Source organism: Pseudophryne corroboree, chromosome 1, assembly GCF_028390025.1.
Source record: "Pseudophryne corroboree isolate aPseCor3 chromosome 1, aPseCor3.hap2, whole genome shotgun sequence".
Lineage (NCBI taxonomy): Eukaryota > Metazoa > Chordata > Amphibia > Anura > Myobatrachidae > Pseudophryne > Pseudophryne corroboree.
This window is the reverse complement of record NC_086444.1, coordinates 203,731,869-203,758,674: the sequence shown is the minus strand read 5'-3', so window position 1 is coordinate 203,758,674 and position 26,806 is coordinate 203,731,869. Positions and strand designations below refer to the sequence as shown.

The following is a 26,806-nucleotide window of genomic DNA, read 5'->3' as shown; positions in this document are numbered from 1 at the left end:
ATTTCTGACATTAACCCAAGTACCACTAAAAAAGGGTTTTATGTTTGGGGAGAAAAAGCAGGCAGTGTTTTGTTCCCCCATCAAATGAGTGAATGAAGTGTGAAAAAGCGTGGGTTCCCCCGATAAGAAACTGGTAATTTCTAAAAAGTTACTGATGGCGTACCCTTTCCCGCCAGAGGATAAGTTACGCTGGGAGATATCCCCTAGGGTGGGTAAGGCGCTCACACGTTTGTCAAAAAAGGTGGCACTGCCGTCTTAGGATACGGCCACTTTGAAGGTACCTGCTGATAAAAAGCAGGAGGCTATCCTGAAGTCTGTTTTTACACACTCAGGTACTAGACTGAGACCTGCAGATAGTGCTGCTGCAGCGTGGTCTGTAACCCTGTCAAACAGGGATACTATTTTGCGAACATAAGACGTCGTCTTATATATGAGGGATGCACAGAGGGATATTTTGCCGGCTGGCATCTAGAATTAATGCAATGTCCATTCTGTCAGGAGGGTATTAGAGACCCGACACTGGACAGGTGATGCTGACTTTAAAAGGCACATAGAGCCTTATAAGGGTGAGGAATTGTTTGGGGATGGTCTCTGGGACCTCGTATCCACAGCAACAGCTGGGAAGAAATTTTTTTTACCTCAGGTTTCCTCACAGCCTCAGAAAGCACTGTATTATCAGATACAGTCCTTTCGGCTTCAGAAATGCAAGCGTGTAAAACGAGGGAAAAGGGAAAAAGCTGCACCAGTCAGCCAGTTCCCAGAATCAAAATTCTTCCCCCGCTTCCTCTGAGTCCACCGCATGACGGGGGGGCTCCACAGGCGTAGCCAGGTACGGTGGGGGGCCGCCTCAAAAATTTCAGCGATCAGTGGGCTCGCTCACAGGTGGATCCCTAGATCCTTCAAGTAGTATTTCAGGGGTACAAGCTGGAATTCGAGGCGTCTCCCCCCCGCCGTTTCCTCAAATCTGCCTTGCCGACAACTCCCTCAGGCAGGGAGACTGTTCTAGAGGCAATTCACAAGCTGTATTCCCAGCAGGTGATAGTCAAGGTGCCCCTACTTCAACAAGGACGGGGTTACTATTCCACACTGTTTGTGGTACCGAAACCGGACGGTTCGGAGAGACCCATTTTATATTTGAAATCCTTGAACACATACATAAAAAAATTCAAGTTCAAGATGGAATCGCTCAGGGCGATTATTGCAAGCCTGGAGGAGGGGGATTACATGGTATCCCTGGACATCAAGGAGGCTTACCTACATGACCCCATTTACCATCCTCACCAGGAGTACCTCAGATTTGTGGTACAGGATTGCCATTACCAATTCCAAACACTGCCGTTTGGACTGTCCACGGCACCGAGGGTCTTTACCAAGGTAATGGCAGAAATGATTATACTCCTTCGAGAAAGGAAGTTTTAATTATCCCGTACTTGGACGATCTCCTTATAAAGGCGAGGTCCAAGGAGCAGTTGTTGGTCGGAGTAGCACTATCTCGGGAAGTGCTACAACAGCACGGATGGATTCTATACATTCCAAAGTCACAGCTGGTTCATACCACACGCCTACTGTTCCTGGGGATGGTTCTGGACACAGAACAGAAAAAAGTGTTTCTCCCGCAGGAGAAAGCCAAGGAGCTGTCATCTCTAGTCAGAGACCTCCTGAAACCAAAACAGGTATCGGTGCATCACTGCACACGAGTCCTGGGAAAAATGGTAGCTTCTTACGAAGCAAAATTCCATTCGGCAGGTTCCATGCAAGAACCTTTCAGTGGGACCTCTTGGACAAGTGGTCGGGATCGCATCTTCAGATGCATCGGCTGATAACCCTGTCTCCAAGGACCAGGGTATCTCTACTGTGGTGGCTGCAGAGTGCTCATCTTCAAGAGGGCCGCAGATTCGGCATACAGGACTGGGTCCTGGTAACCACGGATGCCAGCCTTCGAGGCTGGGGGGCAGTCACACAGGGAAGAAATTTCCAAGGACTTTGGTCAAGTCGGGAGTCGTCCCTACACATAAATATTCTGGAACTGAGGGCCATTTACAATGCCCTAAGTCTTGCAAGGCCTCTGCTTCAAAACCAGCCGGTACTGATCCAATCAGACAACATCACGGCAGTCGCCCATGTAAATCGACAGGGCGGCACAAGAAGCAGGATGGCGATGGCAGAAGCCACAAGGATTCTCCGATGGGCGGAAAATCACGTCTTAGCACTGTCAGCAGTGTTCATTCCGGAAGTGGACAACTGGGAAGCAGACTTCCTCAGCGGACACGACCTACACCCGGGAGAGTGGGGACTTCATCCAGAAGTCTCCCAACTGTTGGTAAACCGTTGGGAAAGGCCACAGGTGGACATGATGGCGTCCCGCCTAAACAAAAAAACTAGAGAGATATTGCGCCAGGTCAAGGGACCCTCAGGCGATAGCTGTGGACGCTCTAGTGACACCGTGGGTGTACCAGTCAGTTTATGTGTTCCCTCCTCTGCCTCTCATACCAAGGGTACTGAGAATAATAAGAAAACGAGGAGTAAGAACAATACTCGTGGTTCCGGATTGGCCAAGACGAGCGTGGTACCCGGAACTTCAAGAGATGATCTCAGAGGACCCATGGCCTCTGCCGCTCAGACAGGGCCTGCTGCAGCAGGGGCCCTGTCTGTTCCAAGACTTACCGCGGCTGCGTTTGACGGCATGGCGGTTGAACGCCGGATCCTGAAGGAAAAGGGCATTCCGGAGGAAGTCATTCCTACGCTGATTAAAGCCAGGAAAGATGTAACTGCAAAGCATTATCACCGCATATGGCGGATGTATGTTGCTTGGTGTGAGGCCAAAAAGGCCCCAACAGAGGAATTTCAACTGGGTCGATTTCTGCATTTCCTACAAGCAGGAGTGACTATGGGCCTGAAATTAGGCTCCATTAAGGTACAGATCTCGGCTCTGTTGATTTTCTTCCAGAAAGAACTAGCTTCACTACCTGAAGTTCAGACGTTTGTTAAGGGAGTGCTGCATATTCAGCCCCCTTTTGTGCCTCCAGTGGAACCTTGGGATCTCAACGTGGTGTTGAGTTTCTTAAAATCACATTGGTTTGAGCCACTTAAAACCGTGGATCTAAAATATCTCACGTGGAAAGTGGTCATGTTATTGGCCTTGGCTTCAGCCAGGCGTGTGTCAGAATTGGCGGCTTTGTCATGTAAAAGCCCTTATCTGATTTTCCATATGGATAGGGCAGAATTGAGGACTCGTCCCCAGTTTCTCCCTAGGGTGGTATCAGCTTTTCACTTGAACCAACCTATTGTGGTGCCTGCGGCTACTAGGGACTTGGAGGATTCCAAGTTGCTGGACGTAGTCAGGGCCTTGAAAATTTATGTTTCCAGGATGGCTAGAGTCAGGAAAACTGACTCGCTATTTATCCTGTATGCACCCAACAAGCTGGGTGCTCCTGCTTCTAAGCAGACTATTGCTCGCTGGATTTGTAGCACAATTCAGCTGGCGCATTCTGCGGCTGGACTGCCGCATCCTAAATCAGTAAAAGCCCATTCCATAAGGAAGGTGGGCTCATTTTGGGCGGCTGCCCGAGGGGTCTCGGCTTTACAACTTTGCCGAGCTGCTACTTGGTCAGGGGCAAACACGTTTGCAAAATTCTACAAATTTGATACCCTGGCTGAGGAGGACCTTGAGTTCTCTCATTCGGTGCTGCAGAGTCATCCGCACTCTCCCGCCCGTTTAGGAGCTTTGGTATAATCCCCATGGTCCTTTCGGAGTTCCCAGCATCCACTAGGACGTCAGAGAAAATAAGATTTTACTCACCGGTAAATCTATTTCTCGTAGTCCGTAGTGGATGCTGGGCGCCCGTCCCAAGTGCGGATTGTCTGCAATACTTGTACATAGTTATTGTTAACTAAAGGGTTATTGTTGAGCCATCTGTTGAGAGGCTCAGTTGTTTTCATACTGTAAAACTGGGTATGGTATCACGAGTTATACGGTGTGATTGGTGTGGCTGGTAAGAGTCTTACCCGGGATTCAAAATCCTTCCTTATTATGTCAGCTCGTCCGGGCACAAAGTCCTAACTGAGGCTTGGAGGAGGGTCATAGTGGGAGGAGCCAGTGCACACCAGGTGACCTAAAAGCTTTCTTTAGTTGTGCCCAGTCTCCTGCGGAGCCGCTATTCCCCATGGTCCTTTCGGAGTTCCCAGCATCCACTACGGACTACGAGAAATAGATTTACCGGTGAGTAAAATCTTATTTTAATGCCAAAAAAATGCAAAATCATGCAGTTGGGTCTCAAAAATCCAAAGGCTAAATATAGTGTTAATGGCACTATACTGGAAACTACTGAGGAGGAAAGGGATCTAGGAGTCACTGTATCAGGTGACTTAGAGGTAGGAAAGCAATGTAACAAAGCAATCAGGAAGGCTAGTCAGATGCTTGGCTGCATTGGGAGAGGAATCAGCAGCAGAAAGAAAGAAGTAATAATGCCACTGTATAGGTCATTGGTACGGCCTCATCTAGAATACAGGGTTCAATTCTGGAGGCCATATCTTCAAAAGGATATTAATACATTAGAGACTGTACAAAGAGGGGCAACTAAAATGGTGCATGGTCTACATCACAAACCATACCAAGAAAGACTAAGAAATCTCAATATGTATAGTTTGGAGCAGAGAAGGGAAAGGGGGGACATGATAGAAACATTCAAATATATCAAGGGTTTTAACTAGAGATGAGCGGGTTCGGTTCCTCGGAATCCGAACCCGCCCGAACTTCAGGTTTTTTTACACGGGGCCGAGCGACTCGGATCTTCCCGCCTTGCTCGGTTAACCCGAGCGCGCCCGAACGTCATCATCCCGCTGTCGGATTCTCGCGAGGCTCGTATTCTATCGCGAGACTCGGATTCTATATAAGGAGCCGCGCGTCGCCGCCATTTTCACACGTGCATTGAGATTGATAGGGAGAGGACGTGGGTGGCGTCCTCTCCGTTTAGACTAGAGTACTAGAGAGAGACACAAATTTTGGGGAGCATATTATTAGGAGGAGTACTACTTGCTGCTGATAGTGTGACCAGTGACCACCAGTTTAATTAATCCGTTCTCTGCCTGAAAAAAAACGATACACAGTGTGACACAGTCACATACCATATCTGTGCTCAGCCCAGTGTGCTGCATCATATGTAATACTGTATATCATTATCTGACTGTGCTGAGTGCTCACTGCTCACACAGCTTAATTGTGGGGGAGACTGGGGAGCAGTTATAGCAGGAGTACATATTTTAAGTACAGTGCACACTTTTGCTGCCAGAGTGCCACTGCCAGTGTGACTGACCAGTGACCAGTGACCACCAGTATTGTGATTGTCTGCTGACCACCAGTATATTGTGATTGTCTGCCTGAAAAAGTTAAACACTCGTCGTGTGGTGTTTTTATAAATGCATTCTGCAGACAGTGTCCAGCAGGTCCGTCATTACATAATATATACCTGTCCGGCTGCAGTACTAGTGTGATATATATATATATATTTTAATTTTATCTCATTATCATCCAGTTTATATTAGCAGCAGACACAGTACGGTAGTCCACGGCTGTAGCTACCTCTGTGTCGGCAGTCGCTCGTCCATCCATAATTGTATACCACCTACCCGTGGTTTTTTTTTTTTTCTATCTTCTTGATACTAGTAGCTTACTTTAGGAGTCTGCAGTGCTGAGTCTGACAGACAGTGTCCAGCAGGTCCGTCATTACATAATATATACCTGTCCGGCTGCAGTACTAGTGTGATATATATATATATTTTAATTTTATCTCATTATCATCCAGTCTATATTAGCAGCAGACACAGTACGGTAGTCCACGGCTGTAGCTACCTCTGTGTCGGCAGTCCCTCGTCCATCCATAATTGTATACCACCTACACGTGGTTTTTTTTTTCTTTCTATCTTCTTGATACTAGTAGCTTACTTTAGGAGTCTGCAGTGCTGAGTCTGACAGACAGTGTCCAGCAGGTCCGTCATTACATAATATATACCTGTCCGGCTGCAGTACTAGTGTGATATATATATATATTTTAATTTTATCTCATTATCATCCAGTCTATATTAGCAGCAGACACAGTACGGTAGTCCACGGCTGTAGCTACCTCTGTGTCGGCAGTCGCTCGTCATCCATAAGTATACTAGTATCCATCCATCTCCATTGTTTACCTGAGGTGCCTTTTAGTTGTGCCTATTAAAATATGGAGAACAAAAATGTTGAGGTTCCAAAAATAGGGAAAGATCAAGATCGACTTCCACCTCGTGCTGAAGCTGCTGCCACTAGTCATAGCCGAGACGATGAAATGCCAGCAACGTCGTCTGCCAAGGCCGATGCCCAATGTCATAGTACAGAGCATGTAAAATCCAAAACACCAAATATCAGTAAAAAAAGGACTCAAAAATCTAAAATAAAATTGTCGGAGGAGAAGCGTAAACTTGCCAATATGCCATTTACCACACGGAGTGGCAAGGAACGGCTGAGGCCCTGGCCTATGTTCATGGCTAGTGGTTCAGCTTCACATGAGGATGGAAGCACTCAGCCTCTCGCTAGAAAAATGAAAAGACTCAAGCTGGCAAAAGCACAGCAAAGAACTGTGCGTTCTTCGAAATCCCAAATCCACAAGGAGAGTCCAATTGTGTCGGTTGCGATGCCTGACCTTCCCAACACTGGACGTGAAGAGCATGCGCCTTCCACCATTTGCACGCCCCCTGCAAGTGCTGGAAGGAGCACCCGCAGTCCAGTTCCTGATAGTCAGATTGAAGATGTCAGTGTTGAAGTACACCAGGATGAGGAGGATATGGGTGTTGCTGGCGCTGGGGAGGAAATTGACAAGGAGGATTCTGATGGTGAGGTGGTTTGTTTAAGTCAGGCACCCGGGGAGACACCTGTTGTCCGTGGGAGGAATATGGCCATTGACATGCCTGGTGAAAATACCAAAAAAATCAGCTCTTCGGTGTGGAAGTATTTCAACAGAAATGCGGACAACATTTGTCAAGCCGTGTGTTGCCTTTGTCAAGCTGTAATAAGTAGGGGTAAGGACGTTAACCACCTCGGAACATCCTCCCTTATACGTCACCTGCAGCGCATTCATAATAAGTCAGTGACAAGTTCAAAAACTTTGGGCGGAAGCAGTCCACTGACCAGTAAATCCCTTCCTCTTGTAACCAAGCTCACGCAAACCACCCCACCAACTCCCTCAGTGTCAATTTCCTCCTTCCCCAGGAATGCCAATAGTCCTGCAGGCCATGTCACTGGCAATTCTGACGAGTCCTCTCCTGCCTGGGATTCCTCCGATGCATCCTTGCGTGTAACGCCTTTTGCTGCTGGCGCTGCTGTTGTTGCTGCTGGGAGTCGATGGTCATCCCAGAGGGGAAGTCGTAAGCCCACTTTTACTACTTCCACCAAGCAATTGACTGTCCAACAGTCCTTTGCGAGGAAGATGAAATATCACAGCAGTCATCCTGTTGCAAAGCGGATAACTGAGGCCTTGACAACTATGTTGGTGTTAGACGTGCGTCCGGTATCCGCCGTTAGTTCACAGGGAACTAGACAATTTCTTGAGGTAGTGTGCCCCCGTTACCAAATACCATCTAGGTTCCACTTCTCTAGGCAGGTGATACCGAGAATGTACACGGACGTCAGAAAAAGACTCACCAGTGTCCTAAAAAATGCAGTTGTACCCAATGTCCACTTAACCACGGACATGTGGACAAGTGGAGCAGGGCAGGGTCAGGACTATATGACTGTGACAGCCCACTGGGTAGATGTATGGACTCCCGCCGCAAGAACAGCAGCGGCGGCACCAGTAGCAGCATCTCGCAAACGCCAACTCTTTCCTAGGCAGGCTACGCTTTGTATCACCGGTTTCCAGAATACGCACACAGCTGAAAACCTCTTACGGCAACTGAGGAAGATCATCGCGGAATGGCTTACCCCAATTGGACTCTCCTGTGGATTTGTGGCATCGGACAACGCCAGCAATATTGTGTGTGCATTAAATATGGGCAAATTCCAGCACGTCCCATGTTTTGCACATACCTTGAATTTGGTGGTGCAGAATTATTTAAAAAACGAGAGGGGCGTGCAAGAGATGCTGTCGGTGGCCAGAAGAATTGCGGGCCACTTTCGGCGTACAGGCACCACGTACAGAAGACTGGAGCACCACCAAAAACGCCTGAACCTGCCCTGCCATCATCTGAAGCAAGAAGTGGTAACGAGGTGGAATTCAACCCTATATATGCTTCAGAGGTTGGAGGAGCAGCAAAAGGCCATTCAAGCCTATACAATTGAGCACGATATAGGAGGTGGAATGCACCTGTCTCAAGCGCAGTGGAGAATGATTTCAACGTTGTGCCAGGTTCTGCTGCCCTTTGAACTTGCCACACGTGAAGTCAGTTCAGACACTGCCAGCCTGAGTCAGGTCATTCCCCTCATCAGGCTTTTGCAGAAGAAGCTGGAGACATTGAAGGAGGAGCTAACACAGAGCGATTCCGCTAGGCATGTGGGACTTGTGGATGGAGCCCTTAATTCGCTTAACAAGGATTCACGGGTGGTCAATCTGTTGAAATCAGAGCACTACATTTTGGCCACCGTGCTCGATCCTAGATTTAAAACCTACCTTGGATCTCTCTTTCCGGCAGACACAAGTCTGCTGGGGTTGAAAGACCTGCTGGTGAGAAAATTGTCAAGTCAAGCGGAACGCGACCTGTCAACATCTCCTCCTTCACATTCTCCCGCTACTGGGGGTGCAAGGAAAAGGCTCAGAATTCCGAGCCCACCCGCTGGCGGTGATGCAGGGCAGTCTGGAGCGACTGCTGATGCTGACATCTGGTCCGGACTGAAGGACCTGACAACGATTACGGACATGTCGTCTACTGTCACTGCATATGATTCTCTCCCCATTGAAAGAATGGTGGAGGATTATATGAGTGACCGCATCCAAGTAGGCACGTCAGACAGTCCGTACTTATACTGGCAGGAAAAAGAGGCAATTTGGAGGCCCTTGCACAAACTGGCTTTATTCTACCTAAGTTGCCCTCCCACAAGTGTGTACTCCGAAAGAGTGTTTAGTGCCGCCGCTCACCTTGTCAGCAATCGGCGTACGAGGTTACTTCCAGAAAATGTGGAGAAGATGATGTTCATTAAAATGAATTATAATCAATTCCTCCGTGGAGACATTGACCAGCAGCAATTGCCTCCACAAAGTACACAGGGAGCTGAGATGGTGGATTCCAGTGGGGACGAATTGATAATCTGTGAGGAGGGGGATGTACACGGTGATATATCGGAGGATGATGATGAGGTGGACATCTTGCCTCTGTAGAGCCAGTTTGTGCAAGGAGAGATTAATTGCTTCTTTTTTGGTGGGGGTCCAAACCAACCCGTCATTTCAGTCACAGTCGTGTGGCAGACCCTGTCACTGAAATGATGGGTTGGTTAAAGTGTGCATGTCCTGTTTATACAACATAAGGGTGGGTGGGAGGGCCCAAGGACAATTCCATCTTGCACCTCTTTTTTCTTTCATTTTTCTTTGCGTCATGTGCTGTTTGGGGAGTATTTTTTTGAAGGGCCATCCTGCGTGACACTGCAGTGCCACTCCTAGATGGGCCAGGTGTTTGTGTCGGCCACTAGGGTCGCTTATCTTACTCACACAGCTACCTCATTGCGCCTCTTTTTTTCTTTGCGTCATGTGCTGTTTGGGGAGTGTTTTTTGGAAGGGCCATCCTGCGTGACACTGCAGTGCCACTCCTAGATGGGCCAGGTGTTTGTGTCGGCCACTAGGGTCGCTTAGCTTACTCACACAGCTACCTCATTGCGCCTCTTTTTTTCTTTGCGTCATGTGCTGTTTGGGGAGTGTTTTTTGGAAGGGCCATCCTGCGTGACACTGCAGTGCCACTCCTAGATGGGCCAGGTGTTTGTGTCGGCCACTAGGGTCGCTTAGCTTAGTCATCCAGCGACCTCGGTGCAAATTTTAGGACTAAAAATAATATTGTGAGGTGTGAGGTGTTCAGAATAGACTGAAAATGAGTGGAAATTATGGTTTTTGAGGTTAATAATACTTTGGGATCAAAATGACCCCCAAATTCTATGATTTAAGCTGTTTTTTTAGTGTTTTTTGAAAAAAACACCCGAATCCAAAACACACCCGAATCCAACAAAAAAAATTCGGTTAAGTTTTGCCAAAACGCGGTCGAACCCAAAACACGGCCGCGGAACCGAAACCAAAACACAAAACCCGAAAAATTTCAAGTGCACATCTCTAGTTTTAACAAAGTCCAGGAGGGAAACATTCTCCAAATGAAGAGAAGCAATAGGACATGAAGACATGCACTGAGACTGGAGGGGGGGAGGTTCATGGGAAATTTGAGTTAAAATTACTGTACAGAAAGGGTAGTGGACAAGTGGAATAGCCTCCCATCAGAGGCGGTAGAGGCTAAGACAGTAGAGCAATTTAAACATGCATGGGATAGTCATAAGGGTAGCCTTACAAAGAAATAAGGATCAAATAAGGTTTGAAATAAAAAAAATAAAAAAAAGGGGCAGACTAGATGGGTCAAGTGGTTCTTATCTGCCGTCAAATTCTATGTTTCTATGTTTAGGACAGCCATCTTTGAATGTAATGCTGCAGTTGGTCTTATACTGTATATGCTAAAATTATTTTCCCAGTGCTAGGTGGCGAGTCCCAGCGCTGGCTAGTGCCGGTGATACAGGTAGTAGACATTGCCTGCTGTGGAGCTTGGCAAATAGGTAGAAACCATATTTTCTTCGGGCAAACTGCAGTTTTCACCGGATTTAGTGCTCTTCTTCTTATGTAAATTTCTAAACTTCCAGAAAGTATTTGTCATTGTGATATAACTTATTACGATGCTATTATTGTTGACGAACTTGTACTAATTAATCAGAGATTAATTTTTGGGTGATGTTTTTACAAATACTGGCACTTTCTCTATGCGCCACGGATCAGCATGAGCCTCCCCTTCTATCCGTCTCCCACTGTGTGAATGCGCCTTTTCGTACCTGATAACTAGGAGCTAGTATGAAAACTTACTCTTTCTCCTTTCATGGCCGGACAAGGTGGGAGCCTAGAGCTCAGTGGATCCTGAAGGGCCTCCCAACCACTTGCCTCATAGTAATGTAATACACTTAATAGTACAGGTGTCATTATGAGGGTGTGATGGGTGCAAAATGCACCCAGGTGTCACCCAAATGCTGGCTGCTCCGCAGTGACCAGGAGCCGGGTGCTGCAGTGTGACATTAACTGCTGTGCCCGACTCCTGTCATTAAGTCGGCAATGAAGAAAAAGTCTTCGGGAACAGCCCAGCATCTCTCTCCAGGAATGCTGGGCACACCCCTGTAGTGATGACAATGGGTGCATGTCACGTTGTCATGCCCCTTCTCGAGAAGTAATGCCCCTTTTTGAAGTCACATCCAGGGTCCTTTATTTCTCTTTCATCCACTAGGGGACACTGGAGTGAATACACTGGGATATAGACGGTGGACGAGTGGAGCTGGCACAAATTCTTTAGAATTTACTAGTTGGCTCTCCCCCTCTATGCCCCACAGGAACTCAGTTTTAGATTAGTGCCCGAGGGAGCTGGGTGCTTTTATGGCTGTCTCCAGCATTTTACTTTTTAACTTTTATTTTAATTTTATTTTTGCTTGACTCCTATCAAGGCTTCAACAGGCAGACTGCATGCTGCTGCAGTCTCCCTACTTCATGGGAAGCCTGCAGAGGAGACTACCACAGCTTACAGAAAAGCTTGTGTCTAGATCTCCAGCCACAGGACCACCACAGCTCATTAAAAAGCTAGTGTCATGGTCCCACAGCCTCCCGCACACTGGACAGCTGAAGCAGTCGGTAAGTCTCCTAGCTTTAGCAGTGGGTGCCTCCCAGCGCGACATAGCACAGAATCGCCGGAGCCCGCAGCCAAGCATTCAGCCCCATTGTCAAGCGGCACCTTACTGTATTTTCTCTAACGTCCTGGGGACTCCGTAAGGACCATGGGGAATAGACGGGCTCCGCAAGAGATAGGGCACTTTAAGAAAGACTTTAGGATTCTGGGTGTGCACTGGCTCCTCCCTCTATGCCCCTCCTCCAGACCTCAGTTTTAGACTGTGCCCAGAGGAGAATGGGTGCACTGCAGGGAGCTCTCCTGAGTTTCCTGCTTAGAAAGCATTTTTGTTAGGATTTTTTCTCTTTTTCAGGGAGCACTGCTGGCAACTGGCTCCCTGCATCGAGGGACTGAGGAGAGAGGAGCAGACCTACTTAAATGTTAGGCTCTGCTTCCTCGGCTACTGGACACCATTAGCTCCAGAGGGAATGAACACAGGTTCGTCCTGGACGTTCACCCCAGAGCCGCGCCGCCGTTCTCCTCACAGAGCCAGGAGAAACGGAGACAGAAGACGTCTCAGGCGGCAGAAGCCTTCGGTGCTTCACAGAGGTAACGCACAGCACTGCAGCTGTGCGTCATTGCTCCGCTACTCCTCACACACTCCGGTCACTGTAAGGGTGCAGGGCGCAGGGGGGGCACCCTGGGCAGCAATAAAGCACCTCTCCTATGGCAAAAGTGTATATTCATGTACAGGTGGGTATATACATGTACAGGTGTACATGTATATAAAAGAGCCCCCACCATTTTTTTATAAGTTTGAGCGGGATAGAAGCCCGCCGCCGAGGGGGCGGGGCTACACCCTCAGCACTCACCAGCGCCATTTTCTCTACACAGCACCGCTGAGAGGAAGCTCCCCGGACTCTCCCCTGCTTGACACACGGTGAAAGGGGGTTTTAAAGTAGAGGGGGGGCATATTATTGGCGTTTATACACTACAGCAGCGCTACTGGGTAAACATTCTGTGTTTTTCTCCAGGGACATATAGCGCTGGGGTGTGTGCTGGCATACTCTCTGTCTGTCTCTCCAAAGGGCCTCAGGGGGAACCTGTCTTCAGAAAAGAGATTCCCTGTGTGTGTGAAGTGTGTCGGTACGTGTGTGTCGACATGTTTGACGAGGAAGGCTCACCTAAGGAGGAGGCGGAGTGCACATGATGGTCAGGTCGCCGTCGGCAACGCCGACACTGGACTGGGTGGATATGTGGAATGTCTTGAATGCAAATGTAAATTTACTGCATAAACGATTAGAGAAGGATGAAGCTAGGGATCAGTCAGATAGTCAGACCATGCCTGTCCCTGTGGCACCAGGACCTTCGGTGTCTCAAAAACGCACCATATCCCAGATCACTGACACAGATACCGACACAGACTGACTCTAGTGTCGACTATGAGGATGCAAAATTACAGCCAAAGGTGGCGAAAGGTATTCGTTACATGATTATGGCCATTAAAGAGGCTTTGCATATCACTGAGGAACCCCCTGTCCATGACACGAGGGTACACATGTATAAAGGGAAAAAGCCTGAGGTCACTTTTTCGTCCTCATTTGAACTAAGCGACTTGTGCGAAAAGGCTTGGGAATCTCCAGATAGGAGACTACAAGTTACCAAAAGGATTCTTATGGCGTATCCCTTTCCACAAAAGGACAGGATACGATGGGAATCTTCGCCGAAGGTAGACAAGGCGCTGACACGCTTATCCAAGAAGGTGGCACTGCCTTCTCAGGATACAGCTTCCCTCAAGGATCCTGCTGATCGTAAGCAGGAGGTTACCATGAAGCACATTTACACACATTCCGGTACTATCGTTAGACCGGCTATGGCATCGGCCTGGGTGTGTAGTGCTATCGCAGCATGGACAGATTCCTTATCTACGGAACTTGAAACCCTAGATAAGGATTCCATTCTAATGACCCTAGAGCATATCAAAGAAGCTGCTTTATATATGAGGGATGCTCAAAGAGACATTTGTTTACTAAGCTCCAGAATAAATGCTATGTCTATTTCTGCTAGGTGACTCCTGTGGACCCGAGAGTGGACGGGGGATGCCGACTCAAAGCGGCATATGGAGTCGTTGCCTTACAAGGGGGAGGAGTTGTTTGGAGAAGGCCTCTCGGACCTTGTCTCTACTGCTACGGCCAGTAAATCGAATTTCTTACCTTATGTCTCCCCGCAGCATACTAAAAAGGCACCTCATTATCAAATGCAGTCCTTTCGTTCCAATAAAAGCAAGAAGGTACGGGGATCGTCCTTCCTTGCCAGAGGAAAAGGCAAGGGAAAAAAGCTGCATGCAGCTAGTTCCCAGGAGCAGAAGTCCTCCCCTACATCTGCAAAGTCTACCACATGACGCTGGGGCTTCCCGGGGGGAGTCAGCTCAAGTGGGGGCGCGTCTTCGACTTTTCAGCCAGGTCTGGGTTCACTCACAGGTGGATCCCTGGGCTATAGAGATTGTTTCTCAGGGATACAGGCTGGAATTCGAAGACGTGCCTCCTCGCCGGTTTTTCAAATCGGCTCTGCCAGCTTCCCCATCAGAGAGGGAGTTAGTGTTGACTGCAATTCAAAAATTGTATCTTCAACAGGTGATAGTCAAAGTTCCTCTTCTCCAGCAAGGAAAGGGGTATTACTCAACCCTGTTTGTGGTCCCGAAACCGGACGGTTCGGTCAGGCCCATTTTGAATCTAAAATCCCTAAACTTGTACTTGAAAAAGTTCAAGTTCAAGATGGAATCGCTCAGAGCGGTCATCGCAGCCCCGAGAATTTTCACCAAGGTAATGGCGGAAATGATGGTGCTCCTGCGCAAGCAGGGGGTCACAATTATCCCATACTTGGACGATCTCCTCATAAAGGCGAGATCTCGGGAGAAGTTGCTGGACAGCGTGTCGCTGTCGGTGAGGATGTTGCAGGGGCACGGCTGGATTCTCAATTTACCGAAGTCCCAGCTAGTCCCTACAACGCGCCTGACCTTTCTGGGTCTGATTCTAGACACAGACCAGAAAAAGGTTTTTCTTCCGATGGAAAAGGCTCAGGAGCTCATGGCCCTGGTCAGGAACCTATTAAAGCTAAAAACGGTTTCATTGCATCATTGCACACGTGTCCTGGGGAAGATGGTGGCATTGTACGAGGCCATCCCCTTCGGCAGGTTCCATGCGTGGACCTTTCAATGGGATCTACTGGACAAATGGTCCGGTCCCATTTACAAATGCATCAAAGTATCACCCTGTCTCCCAGAGCCAGGGTATCTCTCCTGTGGTGGCTGCACAGTGCTCACCTCCTAGAAGGCCGCAGGTTCGGAATTCAGGACTGGATCCTGGTGACCACGGACGCAAGCCTCCGAGGTTGGGGAGCGGTCACACTGGGAAGAAATTTCCAAGGTCTCTGGTCAAATCTGGAGACTGGTCTCCACATCAACGTCCTGGAGTTGAGGGCCATATACAACGCCCTACGCCAAGCGGAGGCATTGCTTCGGGACAAACCGGTTCTGATTCAGTCAGACAATGTCACGGCAGTGGCTCATGTAAACCGCCAAGGCGGCTCAAGGAGCAGAGTGGCCATGGCAGAAGCGACCAGGATTCTTCGCTGGGCGGAAGACCATGTAAGCGCCCTATCAGCAGTATTCATCCTGGGGGTGGACAACTGGGAAGCGGACTTCCTCAGCAGACACGACCTGCATCCGGGAGAGTGGGGACTTCATCCAGAAGTCTTCGCACAGATCGTGGGTCGGTGGGGACTGCCTCAGATAGACATGATGGCGTCCCGTCTCAACAAAAAGCTAAAGGGGACACTCAGGCGGTAGCGGTAGACGCTCTAGTGACACCTTGGGTGTTCAGATCGGTCTATGTGTTCTCTCCTCTACCTCTCATACCCAAGGTGTTGAGAATAATAAGGCTAAGAGGAGTCAGAACGATCCTCATTGTTCCGGATTGGCCACGAAGGACTTGGTATCCGGATCTGCAAGAGTTGCTCACAGAAGATCCGTGGCCTCTTCCCCTAAGGCAGGATCTGCTACAGCAGGGGCCCTGTCTGTTCCAAGACTTACCGCGGCTGCGTTTGACGGCATGGCGGTTGAACGCCGGATCCTAGCGGAAAAAGGTATTTTGAGGAGGTCATTCCTACCCTGATCAAGGCTAGGAAGGACGTGACATTGAAACATTATCACCGTATATGGCGAAAATATGTGTCTTGGTGTGAGGCCAGAACTGCTACTACGGAGGAGTTCCATTTGGTCCGTCTGCTTCACTTCCTGCAATCGGGAGTGAATTTGGGCCTAAAATTAGGGTCCATAAAGGTCCAAATTTCGGCCTTATCCATTTTCTTCCAAAAAGAATTGGCTTCTTTTCCTGAAGTACAGACATTTGTGAAGGGGGTACTGCATATTCAGCCTCCCTTTGTACCTCCGGTGGCACCTTGGGATCTTAACGTGGTATTACGTTTCCAGAAGTCACCTTGGTTTGAACCAATCAAGACGGTGGAATTGAAATATCTCACTTGGAAAGTGGTTATGTTATTGGCCTTGTCTTCTGCAAGGCGTGTTTCGGAATTGGCGGCTTTGTCGTATAAAAGCCCCTACCTGGTTTTTCATGTGGATAGGGCAGAATTGAGGACTCGTCCTCAGTTTCTGCCAAAGGTGGTCCCATCTTTTCATATGAACCAACCTATTGTCGTGCCTGTGGCTACGCGGGACTTGGGGGATTCCGAGTCCCTGGATGTGGTCAGGGCTTTGAAGATTTATGTGTCCAGAACAGCTAGGATAAGGAAGACTGAAGCTCTGTTTGTTCTGTATGCGGCCAACAAGGTTGGCGCTCCTGCTTCAAAGCAGACTATTGCTCGCTGGATCTGTAACACGATTCAGCAGGCGCATTCTACGGCAGGATTACCATTGCCTAAATCGGTTAAGGCCCATTCCACTAGGAAGGTGGGCTCTTCTTGGGCGGCTGCCCGAGGGGTCTCGGCATTACAGTTGTGCCGAGCAGCTACTTGGTCAGGGTCAAACACCTTTGCAAAGTTCTATAAGTTTGATACCCTGGTTGAGGAGGACCTCCTGTTTGCTCAATCGGTGCTGCAGAGTCATCCGCACTCTCCCGCCCGTTTGGGAGCTTTGGTATAATCCCCATGGTCCTTACGGAGTCCCCAGCATCCTCTAGGACGTTAGAGAAAATTAGATTTTACTTACCGGTAAATCTATTTCTCGTAGTCCGTAGAGGATGCTGGGCACCCGTCCCAAGTGCGGACTTCTTCTGCAAGACTTGTATATAGTTATTGCTTACATAAGGGTTATGTTATAGTTTCATCGGTTCGAACCGAGTCTATGTTGTTGTTCATGCTGTTAACTGGATAGTTTATCACAGGTTATGCGGTGTGATTGGTGTGGCTGGTATGAATCTTGCCCTTAGGTTAACTAAAAGCCTTTCCTCGTACTGTCCGTCTCCTCTGGGCACAGTTTCCATAACTGAGGTCTGGAGGAGGGGCATAGAGGGAGGAGCCAGTGCACACCCAGAATCCTAAAGTCTTTCTTAAAGTGCCCTATCTCCTGTGGAGCCCGTCTATTCCCCATGGTCCTTACGGAGTCCCCAGCATCCTCTACGGACTACGAGAAATAGATTTACCGGTAAGTAAAATCTTATTTTTACGCTGGGCTACAGCATGCGTCCCTGAGCACTAAGGGGTCTATTCATGAATCAGTGAAAAGAGTTGAGAAGTAAGCCAGTGGAGAAGTTACCCAAGACAACCAATCAGCTGCTCTGTATGATTTTATAGTATGCAAATTATAAATGTTACTTCAATGCTGATTGGTTCTTCTACACTGGCTCACCTCTCCACAGTTTTCACTGCTTCATGAATAGAGACCATACTCTCCCCGCTATCTGTGGTGTGAGGAGAGAAACACGGCGCTGTGCGCTGGCAGATAGCCGGCTTTGGTAATGCTCCATGCAGCCTTCCAGAGGTTCATAGCAAGGCTGTAAACGACGGGCGGAAGCGGTCATTTCAGCGTGGATCCCGCACTGCCCGCTATTTCACAAGTCTCTCTCTCCCCTTCAGTACTATTGGGAGAAGGGGAAGATATTTGGTGCTCACGTCAGGGTAGCTGTGCTGCAGGTGGGTCACAAGATGGCCGTGAACCAGAATGTCCTGGCATAGTGACACAGCGCTCCTAAAATGAAGTAGATGTTTCTTAGGTCATAGAGGCGCTATTCTTAAGGTTACCGCCATTTGTATAAAGGGACTCAATTCAAAATATGGCGGGAGAGCTGGGAAGCGGGGCTAAGGTCAGCACCCACAAAAAGGGGGACTGCTCTTGCTCAGGGACTGTGCTAGGACCCTTTTTGGCAAAGTTCCCTATTTTCTCAGCTTCCTGCTAGCCTAAAAAGGGTGATAGACCCCTCTCATTCTGCATTTCTGTCACTAAGATTGTAATAGACAGAGGCAGATCTTAGCCAGATGCTGTTTCTTAAGGGCCCCATACACTAGACCGATAATGCCCAATTTCAGCCCAATTCGGGCATTCGGCCCAATATATTGGGTGAAATCGGGCATTTTCGGTGTGCTTTTACCCCGATCCGATGCGCGTTCACAAGTGCATCGGATCGGATCCCCCTAGATCCGACATATCACGAGTGCTTCACTCGTTATATGTTGGATCCCGCAGTAAATGGATGGGAAAGTAAAAGATATATTGTATGCAAAAAAAAACTGCATACGATATATCTAATACTATCTTACCAACGGGGAGGATGCCGGGAGGTTGGAGGAAATCTTATATGACATGACGGACCGTCATGTCGTATAAGTGTATGGGGCCCTTTAGGTCCTTGCTCTTATTATTGGGAACTAGTTGTGTGGCATCAGCATATTAGCGTTGCAGTGTGTTTTTTCAGTTAACACTATCACAACCATATTCCATATTGCCTCACAATGTAACGCAGCCTTGTCATTATGTAAGTACTCTATAACCTAGTGGGCTAACAACAAGCCCAAATAAATAAGAGGACCCATGATAATTGTAGTAACCTTCCACCACAGTGCAGATGGTGTAATGGTTAGCATTGCTGCCTCACAGCTTGACAGGGGCGCGAGTTTGGTTCCCACCAAAACCCTAGCTGTGTGCAGTTTGTATGTTCTCCCCATATTTGCCTTGTTTAATAATAAGATATATATATATATATATATATATACAGCAAATCCTAGCATGCAGCGGCACTCAGGGACAGACTCATGAATATTCCAAACAAGCGGTGTTTATTCCATAATGGTGTAAAAAAAGAACATCCTTTACACCATTATGGAATAAACACTGCTTGTTTGGAATATTCATGAGTCTGTCCCTGAGTGCCGCTGCATGCTAGGATTTGCTGTATGTACCACAGTTTCCAGAAGGCACCGGGGCTCCATTTACAGGGAAGGGTGAGTGCCAATCCGATGTTGTGTGTGTGTGTATATATATATATATATATATATATATATATACATATACATTTTATGGTAACATTACATAGCGTTGCTGACTAGTGCAACAATTGCATGCAGATTAGTAGTCTAAATATCTGCAAACAGATTTTGTCCTAAACAATCCAGGTATGGCACCAGGCAGCAGGGCTGGCATAGTGGTTAGCAGCACTGCCCAAAATAGCTCAGAGACAAAACCTCAGAGTTCGAAAAACGATTTCTGCCATACATTACTGTAACGCCCAATCTTGTCAGATCTTGGAAGCTAAGCAGTGGTTGACTTGGATCATCACTTGGTTGGAAATCCCGGTGCAGTATTAATAATTTGATCTAGATCTATAATCAGAAGTAGTGGAGAAACTTTTAGTTTGATCCTGACTATAGAGCACTCTTGGGTATACGGTATACTCACACTAGGGGGGGCCATTCTGATCCGATCGCATGCTGCAGTTTATCGCAGCAGTGCGATCGGGTCAATACTGCGCCGGCGCATGCCAGACGGCCAAAGGCCGTCGTAGCCTAGTGATCGCCTCTGCCTGTCAATCAGGCAGAGGCGGTCGCTGGGCGGGAGGGGGCTGGACGGCGGCGTTAAGCTGCCGTTTAGGGTGCGCGGTCCGGCCAACGCAGGCGACCCGGGCAGCGAAGAGGTTCTCCCGACCAGCCGCAGGAGCTGCGCAGGCCGGGAGTTACTCCTCAAATGCAAAATCATAGCCGCTGTGGGATGCTTTTGCTTTTCTGCGGGGGGGGGGGGGGGTCATTGACATGCGGGGCGGACCACGTTGGTTTTGTCTCCAATAGCGTATACTGGATTCTCTCTCAGTAATGCATAATCTGTATCCAAATATAATTGTAGAGGTTGCCATTATGATTCTGTATAGTTACATGAGCTTCCCTATGACTTATGTTTCAGGAAGACTCATTGCTTTGGCTCTGTGTATAAGTCCGTGTGTAACACGTTATTTACATGCCTCTAAACCTAATGGCTTTCTCTCACACATCTTCTTACTGAAAGTACAGTAGTTTCCTAGAAGGGAGATGTATGTATATAATTGAGGCAATTATAATCTTGAGGTAATACGTACACATCCTTCTGCTTCAGGAAAGGAATTTGCAACAGAAACCCCTCCTTACAATAGATATGCTTCTAATTTACCATTCCGCAGTCTTTATCAAATACATGTATACAGCGGTGTATCTAGGGGTCCGAGCACCCCTGGCAAAGTAAGGGACTGGCACCTCCATATTTGAAATAGAAAAGGTACATGTGCAAAAAAGGGACATGATCTTGTGGGTAAGGGTCATGACCATACAATAGTTCCCCCAATTCAAATTACGCTACACAGTAGTAACCCTTATACACATCATGCACACACAGTAGCAGTTCCCTTTAGATATTATGCCCACACAGTAATTCTTATAACACTGAGGAGACATCAGCAGTGCCTGGCCTGCTGAGGACACAATGACACCCAAGGCAAGTTAGTATAATCAAATAGTAGTGCAAAGAAGTGCAGTGCAGCAGCAGTACCTAGTGGTGCAAGTAGAAAAAAAATGTTAGTGGTACTGTGTGTGCGCGCCAAAAATGGGTGTGGCCACATGCCACATGGGGCATGGCCAATGAAAATGGGGGCATGATACATATATGACCCCAATACTGCAGTGTCAGATACACATATGCCCCCAAAGGTGCCAGATACACATATGCCCCCACAGTGTCAGATACACGTATGCCCTCACAGTGCCAGATATACCCTCATGGTGCTAGATATGCCTCCACAGTGCCAGATATGCCCCCACAGTGCTATATATGCCCCCACAGTGCCAGATGCACATATTCCCGACACGATGCCATATATGCCCCCACGGTGCTAGATATGCCCCCACAGTGCCAGATACACATATGCCCCCGCATTGCCAGATAAGCCCCCACAGTGCCAGATATGACCCCACAGTCATATAGTCATAGTCCCCATTCTCCTCCCAGCACATAGCCATAGTCCCCTCCCAATAAATAGCCATAGCCCCCACCTCCACAAGCAATAGCCGTAGTCCCCCCAGCATATATCCGTGTTCTCCACCTCTCCCAACACAGTCATACAGTAGTCCCCACCCCCTCCCATCACATAACAATAGTTCCCTGCCAGCATAGATAGCCATAGTCCCCCTACCTGCACATAGCCCCTCACCTCCCCAAGCACATAGCCATAGTCCCCATCTCCCTCCCAGCACATAGCTGTAGTCCGCCCTTAGCACATTGTTGTAGTCTCCCCCACTCCCAGCACATACATAGCCTCCCCACACAGCACATAGCCCTAGTCCCTACCCCACAACATTCCAGCAGATAGCCGTAGTGTCTGGCAATACCTGCTGTGCCGAGCTGCCTGGGATGGAGGGCGGAGGATCGCTCTGCAGGCAGGAGCTGGCACCGGTGCACGAAATTGCACCAAACGGTGAAGAAACTGAAAAAAAACTACAGCTCCCAGCAGCCCTTGCCGCCGGGAACTCCCAACAGCAAGGGTTGCTGGGAGTTATAGTTTATTTTCAGTTTCTTCCCTGTAGTGCATTGCAGTGCCGGACACCGGCGTCAATTCCTGCCTGCTAAGCGATCCTCCACCCTCCATCCCAGGCAATGCACAGGAAGCTCGTCACAGCAGGTTTTGCCAGACACTAAGGTGGTCATTCCGAGTTGTTCGCTCGCTGCCGATTTTCGCAGTGCAGCGATTAAGTGATAAAACGGCAAAAATGCGCATGCGCATGGTACGCAGGGCGCATGCGCTAAGTACTTTTACACAGAACTTTGCAGATTTACACAAGCTCGAACAACGTTTTTTCATCGCTCGAGTGATCGTAGTATGATTGACAGGAAGTGGGTGTTTCTGGGCGGAAACTGGCCGTTTTCAGGGAGTGTGGTAAAAAACGCAGGCGTGCCAGGTAAAAACGCAGGAGTGGCTGGAGAAACGGGGGAGTGGCTGGCCGAACGCAGGGCGTGTTTGTGACGTCAAAGCAGGAACTAAACGGACCGAGCTAATCACAATCTAGGAGTAGGTGTGGAGCTACTCAGAAACTGCAGAAAATTATTTAGTAGCAGTTCTGCTAATCTTTCGTTCGCTATTCTGCTAAACTAAGATACACTCCCAGAGGGCGGCGGCCCAGCGTTTGCAATGCTGCTAAAAGCAGCTAGCGAGCGAACAACTCGGAATGTGGGCCTAAGGCTTAAGGGATTCCACCCATTGGCCGAGAGTGGCACCGTAAGGCGGCACCCCCTGCTCGGCTGGCGCCCCTGGCGAGTGCCATCCTGGCCAATGGGTAGATACACCCCTGCATGTATGCAGTAGTGCCTCGTTTACAACAGGGTGATACTTCATTACACTTAGGACGTAATGTGACAAGGCCATAACCCTTACCTTTTCTAAAGATGATGTTCAGTACAGCCTGTGGAGATTATCTAATACAATAACATTAATGAATTACTTTTGTATTTGCAGGCACTGTGGCGCAGTGGTAACTTCACTGCATATTGTAGCAGATGCCTGGGGGTTTGAGTCCATGTGACTAAGTTTGACTTAAGCCCACTGTACAGTGGTCAATTTATGATTGTCATTCTTAAGTTAAGATAGACTATTCAGCACTCATAGTCTCAAGATAGTACTAGACTGCTGGCTCTGTTAACAGCTACATTGCCCATACCCTGCACCAGTTAGTCACGTCTCTGCATATATTTCTTACATTATATACTCTAGCTGTACCTTCGGTTACTGACTGTATAAGCTAAGGTAAGTTATCCTTTGAGTCTAACCATTCTAACTCTTCTCCCAGGTTGTGTTCATACGACCCTGCTTAACTATGTACATGGTTCTTCCTTAACACATAGCCTGTAACTATACTGTATATGTATGAATGTCACCATACAAGGCTCCACTGACACCTCAGTTGGTTTAGGTACCAACATAACAGTTTCTTAAATAGCGCAGCAAATTCCGTTGAGCTTTACAACTGGACACAATTAGAAGACAAAACTGGGTAAAAACAAACAGTCATAGAGGTAGGAGGGCCCTGCTCGCAAGCTTACTATCTATACATATATATATATATATTAGTTTTACAGTATCTACACAGGATGCCTCTTCTACTAATGCAGATCCAGTCCAAAGACCACGATATACAGCAGTGGGTCTCAAATCTACAGTGACAAGACTTGGAGGATCTCCGACACAAATGTTCTGGAGTCCACTACGTTCTACTTCGGTCAGTTAATCTACAAGGTAACCAAGGATCTCTTGCAGATTCCAGGTTAGTTCATACACTTCCTAACAGACCTTCTTTTAGTCACTTAGGTGATTTGGTTAGACTCTTCATTTTATCCAACAGACTGTCGTCACCCTTCTGCAATCAGATTTTGTGGGTTTGTGTATGTATGTATCGATCCAGGAAGTTGTTAACTCCACTGCAACTTCTCCCATCTCTCCATTATGGGACTGGAGTATAAGACCTCCCAGACTTAACAGTTTAGCTTTTTCACACGGTCTTCTAAGACAAAGGGGTTTACAGAGGAAGGGGTGGGGTGGGGGGTTTCTGGGTTCCTTCTGTAGTTGTTCTTAGATATTACAGAGAGTGGGATATGTAGGCAAGTACAGATGGAGCATTGCTCATCTATGCTGTCTATGGCCTTAGTCCTGATCACGGAGTCGCAGCGTGCCTGGGCGCAAGGCGGCGTGCCTAGTCGTAGGGAGGCTGACAGAGCTTATCATGACGTTTGGCGTTACCAGTGATTGTAATACCTGCGATCATCCACCAGATGTCGCTTTTTAAAATCACCATTGCGCATGCGTGTGGTCTCCATTGAAATACGGTACACTGTACAGAACTACTTTACTGTACACTGTATGGGCAATGCTGTACGACCGTATCTGTACGCTATTTAAAATACACTGCTGGAATGAGGTCCCGTAAACAAACCAATAAATAAAAATAGTGTATACAGACGCAAACGAACGTGTTAAAGCAATGGTCCATTGATGTTAGGTTTATGTGAGCTATTATATTAAATTATAATAGACTTAAAGCTTAATATCTCTGGTTCTGGGGGTCCAATTGGCTCAGAACCATTTTGGTATGGAAGGAGAGACAATTAGCTACCAGAGGATACTGACGGCAAGCGTCGGAACCCATGGTGGGTCTGAATTAACAGGCCCATTATAATCTAGGGGAAAATGGGTCCACTTTGCACCCTGATATTTCCGGTTCTGGGTGTCTCAGATACTCAAGACTGGTACCATATGAAAGAGGAGACTCTTGGCTTTTGGGGCAGACCATTAGTTTATGTGATACCACAAAGGGAAATGGCAAGCAACCGTTTGTCGGGGTCCCCTCCAATTGTCTGCCCAGCTTGCACGGGGTGCTGGGTTTCTGGCTAGATAGACAATACTGTACAGAGACACTAAGCACTGTGTTTTTGCATCCAGGAACTTAGTAAGGAGTTTTTATCTCTCCCCATGACACTTATAAAGATAACACTTGCCGCTGTAGCCTTTAGAGCAGAGTACGTTACAAGCTGTTCGTGCTACTCAGTACTCAAATAGAAAATACAGTACAGAGATACTAAGCACAGTGTTTTGGCATCCAGGAATTTAGGTAGGAGCTTTTATCTCTCCCCATTATACTTATAAAGATAACACCTGCCGCTGTAGCCTTTAGAGCAGAGTACGTTACAAGCTGTTTGTGCTACTTAGTACTCAAATAGAAAATATACTGTACAGAGAGACGCTAAGCACAGTGTTTTGGCATCCAGGAGCTTAGGGAAGAGCGTGTTGGTTACTTTCTGCAAGAGTATTTCTCCTGCCTATGCCAACTATCTTCAAGTGTTTACCTTTTTTTAGGTTGGTTCACTTCTAGTGTTGGCTAAATTTTCAATATTGCCCTGGAAGTGATTCTTATGTAGACTTTGCTTCAGCTCAATGAATGTCGCTGCAGGGACTCTCCCCTGTCACTTTTACTTCCTCATGTGGTCGTGCTGGACTTCATGCGGCAAGTTGTTAAGCACTGCTGACCTCTGTTCTCCCATCTCCCATCTGGGAGTTCCTCCTTAATCACCTTCCCATGTGTTTTTACCTCTGAAGGCTATTTGTACTCTTCGGTTTGTGTTCTTGTGTCACTGCTATCTTCATCCTAAAGCTGGGGCTGGTCTGTTCTTCATGGTTTTTCCTTTTATCTTCTTTATAGAGACCAATTTCTGTGTTTTTCCCTTACTACCACTGTCTTTGACTTGGTCATGGTGTGCTGCAGAGTCTCAGCGCATTCCCGCTTGGGAGGTCAACTTTTGGACGTCCCCAGTGTATTCACTCCAGTGTCCCATAGTGGATGAAAGAGAAAATAGGATTTTGGTACTTACCGATAAATCCATTTCTCGGATTCCACAGGGGACACTGGACGCCCTTCCTGTGCTGTTTTCTGCTATTCTGTGTTGCCACCGCGTTCTAGCTGCACTTGCTTATGACGTGGTATGAGATATTTTTGGTTTCTGTATTAACTTATTATTTATTTACTCTTCTTAGTTGGTTCCTCCATCGATTCTCTGCCTTTTGGCCGAAATCAATGGTAGTATCTATTTTTATCAGTTTATGTACATCTATAATTCATCTGTCATTATGTTGGCTGATGGCAATAGACTTGAACTTTCATATCTGTTACATTTATTTGGCAAAATTTTGGTTTTTATAACTGTGACATGGGAGAAGAGCTTGCTCTGTCCACTCCCCGCATTGACCCGGTTTTGCAGTATTTCCAGGACAGGTGCACCAATTTCTCTCCTTCCTCTGCTGTTTCTCTTTTCTGTCTCCACTTGGGCTTGGTTAATCTTAACTGAGTTCCTGTGGGGCATAGAGGGGGAGGAGCCAACTAGTAAATTCTAAAGAATTAGTGCCAGCTTCACTCGTTCACCGTCTATACCCCAGTGTATTCAGTCCAATGTCCCCTGTGGAATCAGAGAAACGGATTTATTGGTGAATACCAAAATCCTATTTTTGTGCACCAGGTGAAACCACACCCAGTGACGTCTCTGTACAATAGGTTGCTCAGTTACTAACTAGCTGCACATAAAGAAGGGGAAGTACAGATATGTCCTCTTACATCTTTGCTCTGTGTGATACAAGTCGCGTTACACATAATGCTTGAGTGCTATGTGACCCGGTAGCGCCGAGCGTCTTTTTTGATTTTTTTCCCCCATGAAAATGTGTCTTAGATGCAAAGTAATGTAATAGGATGCACAGGCAGCTTCTGTTGATTAAAATGATATGCAGCATGCCTATATTCTGTCTGTATGTGACAGTGACAGTATTTGCATACAAAATGCTATGCTACAGTATTTTCATGAAAAACACTTTAACGTGGCATTTTGAATGCAGATACAGCCGCAGTCACACACACAGAATATAGACATGCTGCATATCAGTTTGATCAGCAGAAGCTG

At 47.6% G+C, this 26,806-nt stretch overlaps 1 protein-coding gene and 1 pseudogene across 3 annotated transcripts in view; both read left to right on the top strand.

Moving 5' to 3' along the window:
- The window catches only part of MCTP1 (multiple C2 and transmembrane domain containing 1), a 1,810,807-nt gene that overhangs the window by 34,830 nt on the left and 1,749,171 nt on the right, over positions 1 to 26,806 (top strand). The window lies entirely within an intron of this gene.
- On the top strand, positions 25,904 to 26,141 carry LOC134960721 (U2 spliceosomal RNA; annotated as a pseudogene).